The sequence below is a fragment of the Triturus cristatus genome, chromosome 7 (genome assembly GCF_964204655.1).
Source record: "Triturus cristatus chromosome 7, aTriCri1.1, whole genome shotgun sequence".
NCBI lineage: Eukaryota > Metazoa > Chordata > Amphibia > Caudata > Salamandridae > Triturus > Triturus cristatus.
Genome location: NC_140590.1, coordinates 1297604452 through 1297615092, shown reverse-complemented (window position 1 = coordinate 1297615092; position 10641 = coordinate 1297604452). Strand labels below are relative to the sequence as shown.

The window sequence follows — 10641 nt, the reverse complement described above, 5'->3', positions numbered from 1 at the left end:
GAACAAAGCTGCAGAGGTTGTTTCTATAACGTTCATTCTTAAAACGTACATAAGTACATCGTGTCCCAGTTGATTATCAGTACAATAACATCCAATACAGAACGTGTATTTTAAAAAATAACACAATTGGTTATCTGTCAGGTGAAAGGATGATATTCTAACATTTCCAGGCAGTGTCGCTATAATGTTGATATCGCAATAAATTTGGAAAATATACAGATATCAGGGGAACCTAACAGTCTTATAAGCATGCTAAAGTATGCCATTCAGTTGATGAGTTGAGTCCTTGGTGAATCAAGTTGGTAAGGCATATCAATTTACCTTCTCGCATAGTTAAGACCTGATCAACATTATTTTGTCTTTTAGTGGGTTTTATTACATCCAGTACCCACCAATTCATCTCATTTTCAGAATGACCATATTTTTGATAATGGTCAACAAGAGGTGCATTTTCCGTCAGGCATCTAATACGGGATTGATGCTGTAAAATTCTTTTCTTCACAGGTTGAACCGTTTTGCCAATATAGTGAAGATTACACGGGCATTGTATGCAATATACCACATTTCGTGTATTGCAATTGGAAAAATTTTTGAGTGAGATTGTAATGTTATTAATGGTACAAGTCTTCGTGATTTGTGTGGTGTTGCACGCTAGACACATATTGCATTTGTAGTGTCCAATAATAGGAGACAGTTGTCTCATATTATCCACAGTATGTTTTGTATCATCTTCATAGGCCCTCACTAACCTATCTTTTAGGTTGGTACCCCTTTTGAAAGAGAAAAGAGGTTTTTCGATAAGTTCAGGTAGATTCCTCAGCAGATTCCAGTGTTTGTTTACGATCTTTTTGATTGCGTTAGTGTGTGTGCCAAATGTGGAAACACAGACCAATCGTGGCTCTTTAGGACGTTCTTTGACACTAAGTAATGTCTCTCTATTATTGAACCAGGCACGTTTCATAGATTTCTTAAGGAGTTTAGAAGGGTAGCCTCTGGCTTTAAGTTTTTCTCTCAGTTTATTTGCCTCTATGAAGTAATCATCTTTGAACGTGCAATTCCTACGTAAACGTAGGAACTGGCCAAACGGCAGGCCGTCTTTTAGTGCCTGGGGGTGATGGCTTTGATATTCTAGAAGTGTATTTCTAGAGGTGGGTTTTGTATATAGAGAGGTATATAGATGGTTAGTCGTGTCATTCTGGATAGTGATATCCAGAAAATTCATCTTGTTTTTATCAAATTCTATAGTGAATTGTAGATGAGGACTTCTCAAGTTCAACCAACAATGGAACGCTTCCAGTTCATCTAGTGTGCCATGCCAAACCATAAACACATCATCAATATATCTAAGCCACTTCCTGATGTTGGTAAAAAATGGATTAGATATATTGAGGACGTGATCATTTTCAAATGTGGAAACATAGATATTAGCAATATCTGGGGCATAAACAGCTCCCATCGCCACTCCTTTCTGTTGTTGGTAAAAGGTGTTGTGGAATATGAAGAAGTTTTCACATAATGAAATACGCACACATTCAATTATGAACTCTGTAGGTACCTGATGAGGTCTAGGTCTAGTCTCAAGAAGTTTATCCAAAATCTGTAAGACTTCTTGTTGTGGAATATTTGTATATAAGCTCTCTATGTCCATAGAGACCAAATATTCAAATGTGGGGTCAAAATCATAATTTTCGACCGTGTTAATCACAGCCATAGTATCCCTGATATAGGAGGGTTGGTTAATGGCAAATGGTCTGATGAAATAATCCGCGTATTGAGCCAATGGTTTCAAAATAGAATTACAGCCTGAAACTATCGGGCGTCCTGGCGGATTAAAAGGGTCTTTATGCACCTTTGGGAGCATATATATCGCGGGTACTGTAGGTGTTTTATTGATAAGGAAAGCCGCCTCCTTATCAGAAAGCCATCCACCCTCAGAGCCTGATTTGCTTAATTTTGCTATTTCTTGCGTTAGTCTGCTTGTGGGGTTAGTCGCCAGTTTTTTATAATGGGATGTAACCGAGAGTTGTTTAACCACCTCTAAATCATATTTCTCTCTGTCCCAAAGAACTATACCTCCTCCCTTGTCCGCCGGTTTTATAAGAACATTAGGGAGTGATTGTAAGTTCCGAAGGGCTGATTGTTTCTCTTTGGAGAAATTGGATTTGTATTTCATCCTTTCACTGAAAAGATTGTCAATTTCAATGAGTATGGCGTTCTCGAAGGTTACAATTTCTTTTCTGATCATTGAATCAGTAGGATAGAATGTTGACCGATTTCTTAGACCTGTCACTCCAGGGTTAGTTATTAAATCCCTGTTAGCACAGTAGTTCTTAAGTCTTACCGTGCGGAAAAATTTGTACATTTCTAGTTTTGTCTGAAATAGATCATTCCTATAGGTGGGGATAAAACTCAAACCTGCTGAAAGGACTGCAGTCTCCTGTTCTGATAATATATGTGACGACAGATTAAAGATAGGTATCGTTTGATTGGGATCTACCATTCGTAGTATTGATTGCGAGTCTGGCGGAACCCTGGTGTGTATTGGTTGCGATACCATCCTCGTTTGGATGGCCGTTGTCTCCGAGGGGGACCCGTGCCTCGGCGATCCTGGCCTAAAAAATTCTGTCTAGAGGTAGATGGTTGTTGGTCGTATTGTCGGTAGGGTGTGTCTGTTGAATGATCACTACCCGTATCCGAATTTGTGTCAGAAAAAGTGATTCTTTTTTTATTAGTCTGGGCTGAATTTTGTGGATTATAAAAATCCTTTTGTAAATAGGGGTAAGTCTTTTCTTTATTGTATCTTTTAATGTCGTTTTGAAGTTTCTCAGTTTTTTTGTGAGCGTTAAACTCTTCAAATTCTTTTATCGTTTGTTGAATTTTTTCCAAAAGAAATTTACCATTGGTTATGGCCGAATCATGTGAGCCGTTATATTTGTTAAATCTGCCATCCCAAACCAAGATGGCCGATCGATTACCTTCGCGCTAAAGATGTTGACTAACTTCACCACTTTTTTCATTTTCTACGAGTATTAACTATGTAGAGTAAGTCAATAATAATACATCATTCAGGCATAATAGAAGCTAAAGTCATTTTTCATCAGATATCCAAATCGGATAATACTTTGCCATGTTAAGATGGCCGCGACATACAGAAACTATATGCCCCGAGGCTTCGGTTAAGTCCCTCTTCGATTATTACGTATACTTTAAATGTGGTTCAATGGCGTGCGGTCGTTGCTACCTGATTGCATGCCGCCCGTGTAACCGCTGGTGAACCGCGAGGTACGTTCATAGCATTTAGATGCTTTAAATAGCCTGACTTGATGATAGTCAGATATGATCTCTTAAAAAATGTCTAAATGTTTCCTCCACTAGTTTTAATCGACTGAGGACACGTGCCGGTTGAAGTGAGATTCAATTCTCCTTCTATTTGAATTAAGCCACTTGATGTTTGGATTTGGCCATAACTACTGAGAATTGCCAGGTAGGCATTTCAGAATTGTGTGCGTCTTTCACCGTGTGGCAATGTCTGTTGACATATCCTAAATGCCTCATTATTCTCTTTTCTTAGTAGTATTAAATTGAAGACACGCGCTTCACAAAAGTGAGATCTAAATATCACCAGACTTCGATACTCTCCAATTTCATCAGGTTTCTTGTTTGGGAGATAATCCCCCAAAGAATAAGGTACCACAAAGTCCATTTGTTATTAAATTTATTAACATCCTTAAAAGATTGCATTATCTGCTTCATACTATATCCTGTATCGCAATCTCTGAATGGGGATATATACATTTACCAATATGACTTATTGATCACTGTGTGTTGTTTATACTAAGCATTTGGTGACTCTTTGATTCTCCAAGGTTGCCTTATTTAATGCTATACTTCTTAGATTTGAATTGAAGTTAGTAGTCACTCCCTATGAAAATCAGACCAATTTTCAACTTTTGATCCATCGTTATATACAGAAAGCTAGACTAATAACACAGTATAGTCGAGTATATCACTGGGATATTTGACATTTAATTGTCATAATCAATATAAATGTTTGTTTCATTTTGGATAAAACAAATCGGCGCTGATTCAACCTAGCTGTTCTTTAATTTAAATATAGTTAACTATTCAGTACATTACAAATATTTGTTGCAATCTAGGATGCACATTTGGATCTATGACCATTTATAGGCTCTATGGAAATAATTCAGTATTGACAAATTTGTACCATTTGCATTCCTTTAATTTGATGCATTTTTGATGCATTTTTTATGAATTGTATCTCTATATAATGTGCAATTGATAATGACTTGTCCATTCTACTGTAATAGAGATTACGGACTATTTCATACGGGTGTGTGTTAAGTTTAATTTGTATTTTTATCTCTAGGGGTCACCTTTTAATCGACTTGTCCTGAAGATGGTCTTATGAATGAATATTTAAAAGACCGAAACGTCGACTGTCACACTTTTTTCTTTATAATTATTTACTATTATTGTGAAAAAGTGTTTGATTAAGTTCATGTGAAGGAACAATTGATTGTACCATTTCCTTCCACTATCTGTATAACTGTCCACTTTCAGTACCCTTGATTTCATTGACTTCATTGATTGATATAAAGTTTCGTTTTTACACACCCGTTGCTTTTTCTGCTTTTTCTAGTTTGATTGATTCTCAATGAATTTTGTTTTCTTTCTTCATTTATTGATCTATATGACTGATATATAAGATACAATTTAGAAATACGTGAATACTGATGGAATTCAGTTTTATAGGAAAATAATTATCCTATATCAAATAATTGCCAAAATATACAACTAAGTATCCAAATTAATCCCTTGAAGGCATCCCTTTACCAGTTCATGTTACATTACCCAAGCCCTCAAGGGTTTATTGGGTCGTCCATTTTCTATATCAGTTTTAAGCGCAGACAGTTGTCTGTTGTGGATCACTTCTAAGTGGTTTTGTTTGTTTATTTGTGTTAGCAACTCGTTATCTATGTCTGAAGCAGAGACGTTATCTTACTCTGATGAATATATTCTTAAAATTGCAGGAGGTCCCTCATTATTGGGTAACAAAGGTCTAACAGCCCAATTTCCGTATGAATCAGACCTAAATCAACTAGAGCGCCTTAAAAAGAAACTCGTGCGCACAGAACTGCATGCTAAGTTCCTAACCGACTGTCTCAATGCCAACATTATTCCATCCGGTCTACAAATTCGTAACATTCCAATAATTTTTACGGATGATGAAGAATTTAAAACAGGCTTCAGTTTTTCAGCAAACAAGTGCTCTCGCACCTGGATGGTTTTGAGCATAGAAACAGCTCTCAGGCAACTCAAACTCTTAACAAAAGAAATAGAAACCCTAGAAAAAAAGATACTAGGTGATTCGGCCATAACCAATGGTAAATTTCTTTTGGAAAAAATTCAACAAACGATAAAAGAATTTGAAGAGTTTAACGCTCACAAAAAAACTGAGAAACTTCAAAACGACATTAAAAGATACAATAAAGAAAAGACTTACCCCTATTTACAAAAGGATTTTTATAATCCACAAAATTCAGCCCAGACTAATAAAAAAAGAATCACTTTTTCTGACACAAATTCGGATACGGGTAGTGATCATTCAACAGACACACCCTACCGACAATACGACCAACAACCATCTACCTCTAGACAGAATTTTTTAGGCCAGGATCGCCGAGGCACGGGTCCCCCTCGGAGACAACGGCCATCCAAACGAGGATGGTATCGCAACCAATACACACCAGGGTTCCGCCAGACTCGCAATCAATACTACGAATGGTAGATCCCAATCAAACGATACCTATCTTTAATCTGTCGTCACATATATTATCAGAACAGGAGACTGCAGTCCTTTCAGCAGGTTTGAGTTTTATCCCCACCTATAGGAATGATCTATTTCAGACAAAACTAGAAATGTACAAATTTTTCCGCACGGTAAGACTTAAGAACTACTGTGCTAACAGGGATTTAATAACTAACCCTGGAGTGACAGGTCTAAGAAATCGGTCAACATTCTATCCTACTGATTCAATGATCAGAAAAGAAATTGTAACCTTCGAGAACGCCATACTCATTGAAATTGACAATCTTTTCAGTGAAAGGATGAAATACAAATCCAATTTCTCCAAAGAGAAACAATCAGCCCTTCGGAACTTACAATCACTCCCTAATGTTCTTATAAAACCGGCGGACAAGGGAGGAGGTATAGTTCTTTGGGACAGAGAGAAATATGATTTAGAGGTGGTTAAACAACTCTCGGTTACATCCCATTATAAAAAACTGGCGACTAACCCCACAAGCAGACTAACGCAAGAAATAGCAAAATTAAGCAAATCAGGCTCTGAGGGTGGATGGCTTTCTGATAAGGAGGCGGCTCTCCTTATCAATAAAACACCTACAGTACCCGCGATATATATGCTCCCAAAGGTGCATAAAGACCCTTTTAATCCGCCAGGACGCCCGATAGTTTCAGGCTGTAATTCTATTTTGAAACCATTGGCTCAATACGCGGATTATTTCATCAGACCATTTGCCATTAACCAACCCTCCTATATCAGGGATACTATGGCTGTGATTAACACGGTCGAAAATTATGATTTTGACCCCACATTTGAATATTTGGTCTCTATGGACATAGAGAGCTTATATACAAATATTCCACAACAAGAAGTCTTACAGATTTTGGATAAACTTCTTGAGACTAGACCTAGACCTCATCAGGTACCTACAGAGTTCATAATTGAATGTGTGCGTATTTCATTATGTGAAAACTTCTTCATATTCCACAACACCTTTTACCAACAACAGAAAGGAGTGGCGATGGGAGCTGTTTATGCCCCAGATATTGCTAATATCTATGTTTCCACATTTGAAAATGATCACGTCCTCAATATATCTAATCCATTTTTTACCAACATCAGGAAGTGGCTTAGATATATTGATGATGTGTTTATGGTTTGGCATGGCACACTAGATGAACTGGAAGCGTTCCATTGTTGGTTGAACTTGAGAAGTCCTCATCTACAATTCACTATAGAATTTGATAAAAACAAGATGAATTTTCTGGATATCACTATCCAGAATGACACGACTAACCATCTATATACCTCTCTATATACAAAACCCACCTCTAGAAATACACTTCTAGAATATCAAAGCCATCACCCCCAGGCACTAAAAGACGGCCTGCCGTTTGGCCAGTTCCTACGTTTACGTAGGAATTGCACGTTCAAAGATGATTACTTCATAGAGGCAAATAAACTGAGAGAAAAACTTAAAGCCAGAGGCTACCCTTCTAAACTCCTTAAGAAATCTATGAAACGTGCCTGGTTCAATAATAGAGAGACATTACTTAGTGTCAAAGAACGTCCTAAAGAGCCACGATTGGTCTGTGTTTCCACATTTGGCACACACACTAACGCAATCAAAAAGATCGTAAACAAACACTGGAATCTGCTGAGGAATCTACCTGAACTTATCGAAAAACCTCTTTTCTCTTTCAAAAGGGGTACCAACCTAAAAGATAGGTTAGTGAGGGCCTATGAAGATGATACAAAACATACTGTGGATAATATGAGACAACTGTCTCCTATTATTGGACACTACAAATGCAATATGTGTCTAGCGTGCAACACCACACAAATCACGAAGACTTGTACCATTAATAACATTACAATCTCACTCAAAAATTTTTCCAATTGCAATACACGAAATGTGGTATATTGCATACAATGCCCGTGTAATCTTCACTATATTGGCAAAACGGTTCAACCTGTGAAGAAAAGAATTTTACAGCATCAATCCCGTATTAGATGCCTGACGGAAAATGCACCTCTTGTTGACCATTATCAAAAATATGGTCATTCTGAAAATGAGATGAATTGGTGGGTACTGGATGTAATAAAACCCACTAAAAGACAAAATAATGTTGATCAGGTCTTAACTATGCGAGAAGGTAAATTGATATGCCTTACCAACTTGATTCACCAAGGACTCAACTCATCAACTGAATGGCATACTTTAGCATGCTTATAAGACTGTTAGGTTCCCCTGATATCTGTATATTTTCCAAATTTATTGCGATATCAACATTATAGCGACACTGCCTGGAAATGTTAGAATATCATCCTTTCACCTGACAGATAACCAATTGTGTTATTTTTTAAAATACACGTTCTGTATTGGATGTTATTGTACTGATAATCAACTGGGACACGATGTACTTATGTACGTTTTAAGAATGAACGTTATAGAAACAACCTCTGCAGCTTTGTTCTGTACTTTGCGTAAGTTTGTTGTGTCAACAATCTGTTTGCCTTGCTATTCCTGTCTACATGCTCGCAATATGTACGAAATTAGACTGCTCATCGCGTACAATGATTACTAGACTGTATTTGTTTAAATCAGGTTTCACAATTTTGATTGAAGATCTTTATGTGAATATTGTTGACACGTTTGAATAAGCTGTTGAGAAGAATATCCAATGTTTATTTCTGTTGATTTAACAATTTTGCTCTTATTTTTGAATGTGATGACAGACACAGTATAAATATGAGGCCAAACCGTTTAAACCTTATTCACATGTGTTTTAATATATTTCTGATCTAGATAAATCCATGTGAGCCGTTATATTTGTTAAATCTGCCATCCCAAACCAAGATGGCCGATCGATTACCTTCGCGCTAAAGATGTTGACTAACTTCACCACTTTTTTCATTTTCTACGAGTATTAACTATGTAGAGTAAGTCAATAATAATACATCATTCAGGCATAATAGAAGCTAAAGTCATTTTTCATCAGATATCCAAATCGGATAATACTTTGCCATGTTAAGATGGCCGCGACATACAGAAACTATATGCCCCGAGGCTTCGGTTAAGTCCCTCTTCGATTATTACGTATACTTTAAATGTGGTTCAATGGCGTGCGGTCGTTGCTACCTGATTGCATGCCGCCCGTGTAACCGCTGGTGAACCGCGAGGTACGTTCATAGCATTTAGATGCTTTAAATAGCCTGACTTGATGATAGTCAGATATGATCTCTTAAAAAATGTCTAAATGTTTCCTCCACTAGTTTTAATCGACTGAGGACACGTGCCGGTTGAAGTGAGATTCAATTCTCCTTCTATTTGAATTAAGCCACTTGATGTTTGGATTTGGCCATAACTACTGAGAATTGCCAGGTAGGCATTTCAGAATTGTGTGCGTCTTTCACCGTGTGGCAATGTCTGTTGACATATCCTAAATGCCTCATTATTCTCTTTTCTTAGTAGTATTAAATTGAAGACACGCGCTTCACAAAAGTGAGATCTAAATATCACCAGACTTCGATACTCTCCAATTTCATCAGGTTTCTTGTTTGGGAGATAATCCCCCAAAGAATAAGGTACCACAAAGTCCATTTGTTATTAAATTTATTAACATCCTTAAAAGATTGCATTATCTGCTTCATACTATATCCTGTATCGCAATCTCTGAATGGGGATATATACATTTACCAATATGACTTATTGATCACTGTGTGTTGTTTATACTAAGCATTTGGTGACTCTTTGATTCTCCAAGGTTGCCTTATTTAATGCTATACTTCTTAGATTTGAATTGAAGTTAGTAGTCACTCCCTATGAAAATCAGACCAATTTTCAACTTTTGATCCATCGTTATATACAGAAAGCTAGACTAATAACACAGTATAGTCGAGTATATCACTGGGATATTTGACATTTAATTGTCATAATCAATATAAATGTTTGTTTCATTTTGGATAAAACAAATCGGCGCTGATTCAACCTAGCTGTTCTTTAATTTAAATATAGTTAACTATTCAGTACATTACAAATATTTGTTGCAATCTAGGATGCACATTTGGATCTATGACCATTTATAGGCTCTATGGAAATAATTCAGTATTGACAAATTTGTACCATTTGCATTCCTTTAATTTGATGCATTTTTGATGCATTTTTTATGAATTGTATCTCTATATAATGTGCAATTGATAATGACTTGTCCATTCTACTGTAATAGAGATTACGGACTATTTCATACGGGTGTGTGTTAAGTTTAATTTGTATTTTTATCTCTAGGGGTCACCTTTTAATCGACTTGTCCTGAAGATGGTCTTATGAATGGATATTTAAAAGACCGAAACGTCGACTGTCACACTTTTTTCTTTATAATTATTTACTATTATTGTGAAAAAGTGTTTGATTAAGTTCATGTGAAGGAACAATTGATTGTACCATTTCCTTCCACTATCTGTATAACTGTCCACTTTCAGTACCCTTGATTTCATTGACTTCATTGATTGATATAAAGTTTCGTTTTTACACACCCGTTGCTTTTTCTGCTTTTTCTAGTTTGATTGATTCTCAATGAATTTTGTTTTCTTTCTTCATTTATTGATCTATATGACTGATATATAAGATACAATTTAGAAATACGTGAATACTGATGGAATTCAGTTTTATAGGAAAATAATTATCCTATATCAAATAATTGCCAAAATATACAACTAAGTATCCAAATTAATCCCTTGAAGGCATCCCTTTACCAGTTCATGGTGCACAGGAGGCACCGGTGAAGAGCGCCCGGCCAATGTGTGCATTGAAGGT

General features: G+C 36.5%; 1 long non-coding RNA gene across 1 annotated transcript; it reads left to right on the top strand.

Annotated features, from left to right (window-relative positions):
* The first annotated feature begins 8587 nt into the window (after positions 1-8587).
* LOC146811933 (uncharacterized) lies at positions 8588-10357 on the top strand. Its single transcript, XR_014965848.1, has 3 exons — positions 8588-9210; positions 9301-9413; positions 10114-10357. It is a non-coding gene; the product is annotated as an uncharacterized LOC146811933 (long non-coding RNA).
* The last annotated feature ends 284 nt before the right edge of the window (positions 10358-10641 follow it).